The sequence below is a fragment of the Dinoponera quadriceps genome, unplaced genomic scaffold (genome assembly GCF_001313825.1).
Source record: "Dinoponera quadriceps isolate SergipeBrazil2010 unplaced genomic scaffold, ASM131382v1 scaffold3, whole genome shotgun sequence".
Classification (NCBI taxonomy): Eukaryota; Metazoa; Arthropoda; class Insecta; order Hymenoptera; family Formicidae; genus Dinoponera; species Dinoponera quadriceps.
Genome location: NW_014554293.1, coordinates 2,311,574 through 2,325,454, shown reverse-complemented (window position 1 = coordinate 2,325,454; position 13,881 = coordinate 2,311,574). Strand labels below are relative to the sequence as shown.

General features: G+C 45.4%; 1 pseudogene; it reads left to right on the top strand.

Annotated features, from left to right (window-relative positions):
- The first annotated feature begins 3,978 nt into the window (after positions 1-3,978).
- LOC106743007 lies at positions 3,979-13,105 on the top strand (annotated as a pseudogene).
- Positions 13,106-13,881: the final 776 nt, after the last annotated feature.

Genomic DNA, 13,881 nt, shown 5'->3' with positions numbered 1-13,881 from the left:
ACGACGACGAGCCTCGTTGCGAGCCACGACATCGTGCCTATCTCAAAGCAGAAGTACGTGACGGAAAAACGGATGCCGTGTCGGAAGTGCCGTTGCTCCCGATGCGCGTACGAGGAGGAATTTATTATGCTTTTTGTACGTGATTATCTCAGCACTCACGTAATATATAATATTCGAAGTAACACAACGATTAAGTTATGTCGTCGCGCAATTAGGCGACGATTGCCTCGGCAACATGTTCAAACGTTCCTCTTTCTTATTAATATTATTATATTTTGTTTCGTTAGTTTTTAATCTCCGATTAAAAATATCGCTCGACAAGAATTCCGGAATAATTCTCGTAGCTCGTAACGCTCGCGATATGTCACGCAATTGCTGGTGGTAAATTCTCACTAAATGTAAAAACGCAAAACGCAAATTATTCGCAGTGTTTTGAGATTGATCGCCTTTTTAGTCAGTAAAAGTGACTCGTCAGCCCGACAGCGGCAGCGGTGCTCGTCAGCGCCATACATCTGTTCCCTGGCGTTTGTATCTCCCGTTACTCTACCTGACTCGGAGACTTCAATGCCTGGTCGCGCTATCGACCACCGAGTGAACAGCACCCGGTGCAATCGAACGCAAGCTATTCACAGTATAATAATAATTAGATGGAACGAAATCATTCTATCAGTCCAAATTTGATGGAAAAATTCTCTCACACGAACTAATGGCTGTGTTTGCGTGAAGATATATGATATCATAACAATCTCCCTCACGATATGTAAATTTATATATATAATATTTCAATTTACGTTTATAAAATATTTGTATTTTATAAACATAAATTGAAATGTAAATTGTAAAATTAAAAATTAAATTCTATATGTATATTTTTTGTAAAATTGCGCACATTTTCCTGAAAGAATTTCGATTACAAATTACATCGGCTCCGAAGTGATTCGCAATTCACAGCGCTTAATCGTCTTTTCCCGGCCGTTTCACCAAACTTTCTCGCGGTTTAATCGCGCGGACGTCGTCATTTACGCATCGTAGAAGTTCCAGGCATGCGGAAAACAATTGGCCGTCTCATGTGGAAGAAACCACCGCGCGCTTCGACGAATTCCGGCGGCGGCGCACACGGATATTTATGCCGGGTCGACAAACTTACGCGTTTCATAGATTTTTGCGAATCCGCGTGTTAAGACCCCGGCCGTCGCCTCTGTTTGCATAAAACTTTCGAATTGTCCGCTCGGCCGTCTGTTAGAAAGCCGTTAAAATCCCCGACGTGGCGGCATGCTTTCTCGCGGCGCCCGACCACGCCGACTCATCGGATTTAACTCATTTTGTTGTAACATGTCTGCTGCGTTCTATCTGAGGATTATCCATTTCAAGGACACGTCCGAATCGGAAGCATCATCTATTATATAACAGTTATCCTGACTTAAATGACAGACTGAGTTTTGCGTATTTATTATCCAATCCTTAGCGACCTTTTATCACTTCAAATTTAATTTGACATTGTAAAAAAGAGAAAGAGATTTTTATTCTTATAATTAATTGTTCGTCATATAACATTTATTACTTACTCCTTAATAGGAGGGCCGTTCTAAGAAAACTCTTAACGCCTTTAAGGTTAGTTACGATGGACTAATTTGCGCGCCGTTATCATTGTGTGCATATCACCGATAAGTGAACTGGTTACGCGACAAACGTCATCGAGTGCGTGTATTCGAGATGTCGCGCGGGAAAGGGATGTACCAGAAGAAAAGAGGGGATTGGAGAGGATTCTTGGACAAGAGGTGATTGCACTGTACACACCGTGTTTGAATTCTTTGTAATTAACGTGACGACGACCCACTGACCCACTCGACTTCGATCGATTTTCGTTCACCAGTTTCGGATGAATTTAACGTAGATTTCTACATACGTACACTTAAGCGTTCTGAAATACTAAAACCGTCATCATCTCCATGTTAAACTGGACTTGCCAGCAATTCTTCATTTTTATGATAAAAAAAAAACTGCAGCGTTTGCGACTTACGGATCTCGTGAATTCGACATTATACACACACCAGTCGTCCTTCGAAGCGCAAGAAGGAACGTTCGAAGGCCGACGATCTCAAGTCCTAAAATAAATATTTGGGAGGTTCCACGGTGGAGTCGACTTTCTGCATACCAACCAGTTATTTCGGATTATCTCGAACATATCTATTTTCGAAGAAACACGACAAATATCGGACGACCTTCTCTGTTGACCTTTTTTTTTAACAAACAGTGTCGTCATGCCGGAATATGGAGATTGAGACGAAACTATATCCTACCTATATCGAGAGAAAGATGATGATCGAAATAAGGCCAATGATTTTCGTAAAAGTTCGGCTACGAAAGATATTAATTTTTATCCCCTGATCTCATGTACCAAAGAAGATATATAATAATAATAATAATATTTTCCGCTATAGTGCATCAGGTTCTAAAATATTTTCCGAGATACAATCTACTGGCTTCTCAACAGCAGATTTCAAGAACCGTGAAGCGACGGATCATAATCGGATCTCAGGCTTGTATCTTTATCGTTATAATTGTGATACAGTTACACGCAACAGTACTTGAGTTAATTCGTACGTTTCATGTCGAACGGAAATGACTCCGCTGCATTTACCTGCTTCTAAATGTGTCAGCTGTCTGCGAAAGGATTCGTGAAGAATTCCCACTGAAAAATGCCGACATTGGCCCACGGTCAGGGTCCCGGTCACGCGACCCTGATTCCGCGTCTACGCGATTTCACACTGCGACATGACCCGTCACTGAATTTTCCCGTCTTACTGTCGACTGATATATTCGCGGATAATTGTACAGAAAAATGTTGCCGTCGACGACGTTTCGTTTCTCCCGGCTGCGAAAACGAGTGAGTAACTCCATGGAAAAAGTGTTATTCTTGCAGAATCACGCAGCTTGTACTAATGGCACAGGAAAAACGAACTACAAATATCGAGCATCGTAGGAAAATTCGACTCCTCGATGCTAGAAGTGCATTATTATATAATAACGTCCGATTAATATTTGTATATATATATATATATATTTTTTTTTTTAATTACTTCAAGAGAGACACTAATCAGAAATATACATATATATATTTGTATCATATTTATAATACAAAAAATTATTTTTATCTCTTCAAAACGCGAATTTAATCATGAGACAATATTCTGCAGACAAAAAATGGAGATGTAAAATGTTTGCCGTTTCATTAAAAGGGATCGTGTCTGCCTATTCCGATGTATCTGCCCGTAAGAATATAAACAACAGAAGAAGCTGACCTGTTCAGAAGACTCTTCATCCACTTGTTGCCTGTCTGGTCTAGCAGACGTTTCAAATCATGTCGTTGCGCAATACAAATTTGTGATTTCACCTTCTTAGCTCCGTGCCCCGCCGCTTCAACAGTGAGGGGCGACCTCGAGACCCCGAATCGTCCTTTTTGTTAGGAGAGAATCGTCCGCTTCCCGTGTTCGTTTCTGACACGGCTTGTAAAAAACGTACGCCGGGGGCTTTCCTTCGCGATACCTACGCAATCCCTGACCTATAAAGGGCAACTCAACATGAGCAGCCTCACACACCACCTCGATTCTACGAAAGGCGTGCGTGTTACATACGCGAGAAAACCGCGTACAGTTTGATTTGGGAAATCGAACGATAAGCGATCCTCTACCGGATAATCTTACACATCAGCGGGGGATTTTCACGTCGGGACTCGCGGTAGCCACGCCGCGGGGACGCGACGGCCCGAGGCGTAACGAAATTCCTGTGAAATGTCACCTGAAGTCAAGGTACCGCTGCTGTCAACTCAGCGGAGCGACGTTGCGTCACCTCGCAGCGGGAAAAGGGGAAGCGCGCGCCATTAAAGCGCCTACGTTAATCGAGCCGAGGAATGTTCATTTCCTCGGCACAATTCCCGCGCACAACCTCCTGGACTGGCGGCGTGCTCGCCGAGGCCGGTAGGCAGAGATAGGCACCGGTGACACGATCGGAGTCCAGGGAGTGACCCGACGATGAAAAGCGCGAGAAGAGTGGAGGGGGAGAAGCCTGGAAATCGCCGGAGTGGGATGCAGTCACGAAGTCTCACGCCTTCCACCAGTTCTCAGTCCGAAGAGGAACGTACTGCCAGCTGGTTCGCCGCTCCGCTCGACCGCCCGTGCATGTGTGCGTGGGTGTGTGTGTGTGTGTGTGTGTGGTGTGCACGCGCGCGCGAGCGAGCGAGCGCAAGACGGGAAATGTGCCGCACGTAAGAGAGCGGCTTTCCTGCGCGCACGGCGACGTGGTTGGCGTCGCTCCTGAGGCCGTCTTCCTGCGCGAGACGTCGTTCGTTCGAGGACACCGAGTTGCCAATCGGCACGAACCGAAAGAGAGCAACCTCTCCGCCATTTTCGCCGTCTCCACGAGGGGCCCGGATGAGGCCCACCGGCGACGTCTGCGCGGTACCGTAGTGGCTCGCGTGGCTGACGCTCGCGGCCGCGCCTCGAAATTCCACAAACGCCGACACGCAGCAGCGAAGTAATAATCTCCGTCGAATTTCCATCGTCCCGGCCGACGTCACTCCGGCCGTGTTTGCCTCATTGACGCTCGTCGTCCGCGTCACGAGCTGCTCGCGAGTTTACATGTGCTGAATGTGCGCGCATACGTGTGTGACAGCGGGAGTACACGTGGAGGTGCGTCAGTGAAGAACGACGACGACGCCACTGTACGCGCGCCGCATACCAGTGAGGCCGGAGAGGGAGGACTAGAGGAGCCTAGAGCTAGCTGAAAGGAAGCGACGTTAACAGAGAGAGAGAGAGAGAGAAGGTGAACGGTGCAAGGAGGTGCGAGGAGAGAGAAACGAAGGAGCGGGGGGAAAGAGAGGGGGAGACTCGTAAGAAGGTAGCCATAATGGCCTGACGCGATCTCGAGCGAGCGGGGCTACAGCTGCTGTGAAATATCCGCCGAGTTCCTCTCGCCGCGCGCGCATATTTTGCAACGTCGCGGTACGCGACGACGTGTAATACGCGAAGGTACGCACGCCTCTGCCGTGTTTGGAAAGCGAGCCGAGGAAGACCGCGAGTTGCAGGATGCGCGTGCTGTGACGATCCGACACGTTAACGCTCGAGTATCCGCCGCGTCGATCTAAAGATGAGGGGAGCCAATCAAGACACCGCGACCCCGTACTGCCGGTGCAGGGTGCTCTACCTGGGCAGCTCGGTGCCCCACGCGAGCAAGGAGGGCCTCCTGGGCGTGCAGGAGCCCCTTCGGGAGCTGTATCCCGAGCAAGGGGCGCTGGGCGCACGCGGCATCGACTCGTGGCTGAGCGTCTGGAGCAACGGCCTGCTGCTGGAGAACGTGGACGAGCATCGCAAGAAGGTCACGCGGTTCTTCCCCATCGAGGCGCTCCACTATTGCGCCGCGGTGCGACACGTCAAAGGTGGCAACGGCGACACCTCCAGCACGCGATTCCTGCCGTTGGACTCGCCGTTCGCGCGTACGCCCAGCGCGAATCACCCGCCCTTGTTCGCCGCGGTGCTGCGGAGGACGACCGGCATCAAGGTCCTCGAGTGTCACGCGTTCATCTGCAAGCGGGACATGGCGGCCAACGCCCTGGTAAGATGTTGCTTCCACGCTTACGCAGACAGCAGCTACGCGAAAGGCCTGGAGCCGACGAGCTCGGCGATGACGAACGGGATGACGACGACGGGGCATCAGTCGAACAACAGCCTCTACCACACCCTGGGCGGCTCGAGCACCACCCTGGACAGTCCTCAGGCGAACCGTCTGGACGCCACGTCGACCGACGACCTCAGCCTCTACAACGGCGACGAGAATCACAAGGTCTGGGCGAGGGGTCGCGACGAAGTCGACGGCCTNGCCACCCCCGCCACCGCCCCCTCCCGCTCCACCGTTGCTACTCGAGGAGTCTTCCTCGTCTTCCGCGCGGAGGAAGACCAACAAGAAGCTCAAGAAGATGAAGAATCCGCGTTCGTTGCACGAGGACGCGTTGCAGCAGCAACAGCAGCTCCTCCACCACCAGTTGCATCAGGGCGTCTACACGAACGGCCACGGCCACCACACTCTCGGCCACCCGATCAGGCAGCAGCACTATCATCCCCATCCGCTACCGCCCAGCAGTCGATCGGTCGCCGGCACCTTAGCCAGGCCGGCGCCGGTTCTCTTGGTACCGGCGGCCACCTTGCCGCGGAAGAGCCACCATCACCCGCGCTTAAGGCCCATCCCGGCGGCAGCGCCTATAGTCCCGGTCTACGCTCCGCTGCCGGTGGTACCGCCCTCGGCAGCGCCGGCGGCTGCGATTTATCCCGCGGGGTCGTACGGTACCGCCGGCAACCGCGGCAGAAGACACGCCGAGACGGATAACTCGACTTTAGGCACGTCCAGGCGATTGGCCGCCTCTCACGCCGATCTTACCGTACCGGAGGTCGCACGGCCGGCGGACAGCCCGGAGAACGAGTCCCGCTTCGGCACCGGGATATACCGGCGGAAGGGTCACCTGAACGAGAGAGCCTTTTCTTACAGCATTCGCGCGGAACACCGGAGCCGAAGTCACGGCAGCCTGGCCTCCCTCGGCTTCAGCGGCCAGAACGGCAATGCGCTGCCCAAGGAGGAGAAGAAGGACCGCGAGATCGCCCAGCTGGTCGCCGGATTGAGTCTCAACGAGGCGCCGGAGCGGACGCAGCCCTCGAATTCCAGGGGAGGATATCCCAATCAGCAGCAAATGCAACCGCTGCCCAGGCCGAGACCCCGTTAGAATCCATCGCTCGAGACTGACCTTCTGAGTAATCCGGAGTGGACGTCCCTCCGGTGGCAGAAGTCCTTCCGTTCGAAATCTCGCGATGTTTCTCGTAGCCTTGGCATTAGATTCACACCTCTCTGCTTTGTAGAATGTTTCGATTAAAGCCGGATTTCAAACCTATTTTCCTCGCGTGTCGCGAATTTCTTGCGTTTCGCTGAACTGAAACACGCGACTTGCTTACGTCTCTTTCGTCACAAATCGAGATTTTCTAAATCAGCTAGGTATGCCGCGTGTTCGCGCGCGCGCGCGCGCGCCTCTGGCTGTCGATGATCGCAGCTGGAATTGTAACGGATAACTTCCTGTGGAATTCTCTCTTCTTTTGTTATCGAACGATGTAGACAATCAATGGAAGGTGGGTTTTGCTTTTTCCGCTCGATCGCGCTGACGCAAGAGCGACTTCGTCCGGATTAACAAACGTCTTATTGCAGCTCGCCTCTCCAAGCGTAACACCTGCGTTATCGTAACGAACGATTTTATGTTCCGTCATCGTGTCACGTGGAAAAAGATTGCGTTGCGAAACGTAGCGTCGCGCGAGTTGATCCTCCGGTAATGCGGTTCTTACCTGACGGCGTGTTCCAGTACGCGCGCGCGTATCTCGGTTTAGTTCTCTTCTTAATTAATCCGACGATTTTGAAAACGAATGGGACACACATCTTGACAGATATTTCCTCTCAGTTGTGACATCTGGCTTAATTTTATATATGACGGGAACAACTCACGTTATAGCGAATGAGTATATTGTAAGATTTAAAAAGGAAAGAGGAAACAGTGAAATTCCTCGGATCACGCGATGACATAACTCCCGGAGAAACGTAACGACCTTCTCGTTGCAGGACGAGCTAATTAGGCAGTAATTATTGTCGCCTTATGAGAGAGCAGTTCTGCTGTCTGAAGCTCATTAGACGAAGCATGGAGGAGAGACATCGTCGTGTATTATTTTCTCTGTGAAAACAAGTCGGAAACTTTGTGAAAAGTCCCAATGTCGTCGGCATTGACAGTTATTCCTACTCGAGTATCTTCAATATTTTAGATACGAAAGAAATTTCACCATCGCCTTTTAATGTTTATCTATAAGCAAAATCGATTTATAAGCAAAAAAATAAAACTTTCGCATCTTATTTTCCGTATCGTTCTGAAGGAAGAGAGACCTAAAAAAATCTTGCGGGAAAATACAGGAAAAATAAAAAATTAGAAAGTTTTACGTGTAATAACGTGCCTAAAACCGATTATACCGGCCGCATACACATCAACTTCGATTTACATAAATTAGAAAAGGTGATTTGCATTGATTAGAAAATTGTATTTACTTGAATTAAAAAAAGAAGTACTTCAGTTTATTAATCATGAACCGTGCAGCACAAAGAATAGATACAATCAATCGAGCTGCAGGTATTTGCATGCGCATTCGCAGAAAAAATACATTGTATATGTGTCGCACCGGCCGAGAACACAGTGTCCTTGTTTACGACATTTTACGGTCACGCGCGTTTGCTTTTATCGCAGTATATTAACATCAACGTCGTAAAAGCGTAAAGAACGCGAAAAGAAGAGAAAAAGCATGACGGCCTTCCTGATATCACAGCGCGAGCAGTCTTACAACGTTCAAATAAACAATTAGGAGTCACTACAAGTGCGCCGTATCCTTAATACCGTGTATTCGAATAATTTATCTTTATTGTCAGAGAAGAAAAGATCGCACACAATTTCTCAGTTTCGAAAGCGTATCACTCCAAAACTGGTAAAATTTTCCATTTATTCTATACGAGCGGCGCACTTAATATTTCGTGTATATATATATATATATATATATATACTTGATTCTTGCGGATATAACGTCAAACGGGAGAACAGCTCGTATGTTGGCGAGAATCTGCTCTTGAGGATACAAGAAGGATGACTGTGGTGTGTCATAAATCTCACATTAATCTTGCGGACGGTAGCGACGCAAATGCGCTCATCGATTAAAAATAGCCAATGCGCTGACATTCTTACGCGTACACGTCAACGACGACGACGATGATGAGACCACAGCAACGATCTTAATCGTTCGATCACTATAATTCATACTTTCGTTTTTTTCTTTAATTTTTTTTTACCATGGTTACGTAATCAGTCTATTCTCAATGTCACCTACGATTCCTCGCCTAGGCGTGAGCGCTGAAAATTTGAGTTAAACAGCAACTTTGTGCCTTTCGGCAGCAAATGTTCGCTTCAGCTGAATATAAGTGATGAATCTCAAGGATTTTAAACGATTCATCTACATATCAGTATTCAATGAATACTGATCGGCGCTACGTAAGAACAATTATCTGCCATTACGCAAGTCGGACGTAGCATTCAACTGCTGCGGAGAAGCGTTTCTCCTCCGATCGGCACTTCATCGAGCGCGTCGATTACGAGCGATAAAAAAAGGCTTCGCCTTTCGCCACGAATTTCTCCGAGGAGCAATGTGATAGATATTACGCGGGAAAATGCCGGAGCAGAACGCAGGGACGGAAAATGTTCGTGCAATTCCGCATTTTTATCGAGAAGTATAATCGAAATTTAAAATATATTTTGTCACACGCGCGCGCGTGAATCTTGAAAAATGTAAAATAATAGAAAGTAACTTTCCAACGTTATTCCTCGGACACTTCGAATAAAGAAGAATAAATCTTGAATAAACTATTATTGCACTCACACATTAGAGAGAGAAGATTGCATGATCGTTCCACATTCGTTTCAAATTAGCATTCAAGTGGAAAAATAATATGTAGAACAGTTCGTATTCGCAATCAGAATTGCAAGAGAAATAGCTCAATTCGAGAAAAAAGAAAAAATTAAATTACTGCTCATTGATGCGTGTCTTCGAGCGTAAAATTGCAACACAATGCATAGACATCGCTAATACGTCACCGTTCGTTCATGACGAAAACGTTGTAGCAAGTTAAAAAGCAGAAAACTGCATTTTTGTGAAACGGCACATACCGCTTTTCTCCTCGTATTCTCCTTCTTAATTAAAAAAGCAATAAAAAGAACCGTGAATCAACAACCACATTTAACGAGCAATTAAACGCCGTTTCTCAGTCGACGGATTATCGAGTGAAAAGAAAATATGTTTAAACGAAGATGCGACAGTGTCGCACGGAAAAAAAGAGAATTCCACGCCACTGATTATTATCGCGTACACCGGTCGTACCGCGAAGGATGCGCACCGTATTACTCATCCAATTGTCGTTACCACGTTGTTTCCACGCCAAGGCTGCTGTACGATCGTAAAATTCCCTCGGCTTTTTTTTTCTTTCTTTCCAACGCATCTTTCTTTTCCCAGGCATCCGTTCGATTTTGCGTGAAAAGAAAAGAAAATCTCTGATAAAGTAAAAGTGCATCCACTAATTTTTTACCGCATGAGAACAAAAATCACTATATATATATATATGTGTGTGTGTGTGTGTGTGTGTGTGTGTGTGTAGTGCCGCTGTAGGTACTGAAGTAGAAAGTGAGTGTGAGACATTTGTAAGCCAGTCGCATCACGCATGTGCAGGCATATGTACGAATAGAAAAATACCGATATGTACCTATATATGTATATTTACTTATACCTATACATATATATCTACCAAATAAGCCAGTCAAAGAGGTAATTAAGTGAAAATGCCATTAAAGTGTGTGTGCAGAGAAGTCTCGATTCTCGTCAACGTGTAGTGCAATGTCGTAAATGGCGAGAAGGAGAGAGCCGGAGAAAGAGACGAGGAATGAAGATTTCCGTATTTGTAGTTACAACTTTTAGTGAAATACGGAATCTACTTTGCTAGAAACATCGCACTTTCGGGCAAAATAGTCGGAGTCGAGAGAGAGAGAGAGAGAAAGTACATAGTGTACTATTGAAATTTTTATAACAACGAACTTTTCCCGTACGAGCTAACAGTAATAGAGTTTAAGGCGAATTTCGACGTCGCGGGCATATCACGCTTGCTCGGACACGAGACGCGTTATTTCATTTACGGTGCATATATTGCATTACATGCACTATGCACGCGAGCCTCCCGTCGTCGTCGTCGTCGTTGGCGGCGGCGGCCACATTCCGTTCTCTCGTGTAATTTTCAGGGTTAACCGCAACCGTCGTACGCGAATACTCTAGTTTCAGGATTGCAACAAACAACCGGTGGAATGCAAATTACCTTGATTGGTGGCTTATGTAGAGCGCGCTTTCCCGCAATAAAAAAACAGGCTTTCCGCCGTTTTTATCATTTCCTAACGGGCCAAGAGTTCGATTTGAAATTTCAAACATTTCGTATAATAGGAAAATCTGTGAATATGTATAAATGTGAAAAATCATCTCGATTATTAGACCGTAACGAATTTCCAAAAAAGGCACACGTCGGTGAAAGAGTCTTAAAGTCGTTTCGCATGTGTGCATGCACCCGAAGAGGAATTTTATCTCGTTAAGACGGAAAAAATGGGACAGTGAAAGTATACCTTTAGATATTTCTCTCCCCCTGAATATTATATCGAAAACGTAATTATCATTCGAATTTCCAAAAGAAAAAACTGATATACCGAAGGGACTTTAAAACGCCCCTCCTTTCTCCCAATAAGACAGCAATTCAATATTTTCAAGTATTCTCAAAGTGGAAATGCGGTAAATACACCAACGGGCTCGAAATCCGTTTATCTTAGCGTTTTTCTTTTTACATCGGGGAAAATGCAGCCATACTTTTAATATGAAAAAAAAATGTACTATATACATATATAGGATAAAATAAAATATTTTATGAAAGACATGTGGCTAACAATTTGTGACTATATTAAAATCGGAATGTAAAACACGGCGCTATGTTTAGTATAAAATCTACGATCAGTATCATAGGCACAGTTATAACGTTGGGTGTCGTAACTGTAAAATCCTATCTCGACTCAATCGTCCCGCACGTTCGAGCAATCACTAATCGTCTTCCACGAAGTCGAGGTCTATGAATACGTTCGTATGCCAAATATATCGAGTCGATTCGACGTGTATGCAATATAATATATTAATTATCTTCGACCGTATATTAGAATTCGATTACATTTTTATCGTCCGATAAACAAAACGCAGCCTTCGGAGCTGACTTGAAAGTCACAGTGAAAGAGAAAAAGGATACGTAAGAGTAAGATATAATTAGAGAATCAATGTACCAGAAATATCGACGTAAATTATTATTTCGTATCTTCGTATTATTCTTCGTTATCTTCGTGTTTTGGTTTCTGATATGTTTGGTTTCCCTTCATCGTGCATTTTAATATAATGTCGCTTGTAATTATTTGTGTTTTTCATTTCGCTTCACTTCGTTATATCCTAACTTCGAGTAATATGTCGCGCGTGACAAGCGTGATGTTACCAATCGATCGCGCAAGAGGACACGCATAGCGGGTACGAGAAGCGTGTACAAGAATAGTGCCTCGTTCTTCCCTTTACTTCTTATCGTGCTTCCGCCGGTTGGTAGCCGATACTCAGGCGAAACAACAACCACCGGAAGAACGGTACAAGATAAGGAGTTATCTTGTATTCGAAGGAATGCTAATGGCATCGAAATCGCTACCACCACCACTACCGCTGCGAATCGCCGCAGCTTTCCGTGACTCGCTTTTTTGCGCAAAGCGCGAAATGAAAAATTGCACGGTTACTACGTGGAATGAGGCAGCAACGCGTCTACCATTGTACGTCAATGAGTATACCGTAAATTGCACGGTGTATGTGTGTGTATATGCATATGCGCGCGTGCGTGGATGTACGGATGGCATGCGCGACAGTTCATTCGGGGACGATTGCGTCGCACATAGGCACCCCGCTCGTAATTCGTAATCCATTATTACATTAACTCTCGCGTCTGAGACGAGCACTGATAGGAACGTGCCATCAAGAATGCGAAGAAAGACTCATTAAGTTTATAACTGCATATATATATGTATATATATATATATATATATGTGTATATATATATACGTATATGTGTATGTAACATACATACGGTACGCACACATGGAACGCGGTGAATGGCGAGGAATCGTGGATGGATCCTTCTCGCCGAGAGAAAATGTGAAAATATGCGACGTTGCGTAAGCCGCGCGCGCACCTCGCGGAGACGCGCTTTTCCTCGGCGACGAAAGTGCCGGCGCCGTAATTGCGTCGTCTCGCGCGAGCGTTTCCGCGTGTGCGTATACTTAGATTTAACGTCATAAAGAGGAATACGCATGTGAATATATTGTACACCCGTATTTTTTTGTCCTAACAAAATAAATATACCATTAACTGCGTAAAGTGTAAGAGGAGCTCGTTGAACTGAGTCGTTTGATATTTTTCACAACCTCCCTGATAATAAATCTCACGTTGTCGAGTCTGCCGATCTCTCCTGCAAACAAAGTGATGTTATCGTGAGAATATTTAAATTGACAGAGCTGACTCGTAAGTATATTTATATTACATCTAATCATTCCGATCAACAAATTCCGCACCATAAATTGTACCCTTCTTGAATTTTAATTATTTCTATTTGTGTTTACACACGTTGAAAAACAGGAAGTGACAATGAAAAATTATCTAGTTATTAGTTCAAGAAATGTAGGCCAATATTTGGATTTTTTGTAAGTTAACGGTATAAAGTATGAAAATAAAAACAACAGACCATATTTTTATCACAACCTTGTACTTACATGTTTTACACTGTTAGAAAAATTACAATTCCTCTTACATTATAAGGTATCTTTTTACGATTCCGAAATGAAAAATGTTACAACAAAATAATAGAGAAATAGTCTCTGTCTTCCTACATAGGGAATTAAAACCCATATTCATAAACTCTTACAAGACTGCCATATCAATTTCACTCTAATTTCGAAATTGCCACTCAATTTCAAAGTAAAAAAATTATTTCAAAAAATGATTTCGAAAAAATTCCCTTTTTCCCGCATCACGAAATATCAAAATCCACCATCTGAAATATCAAATTCTGTTTTTATTATTATCTATTATATAATGGAAATCAGAGCTAAGTTTTGACTTTAATTGTTATACTTACGATCAGCACCACAAAATTAACTAGAATTGA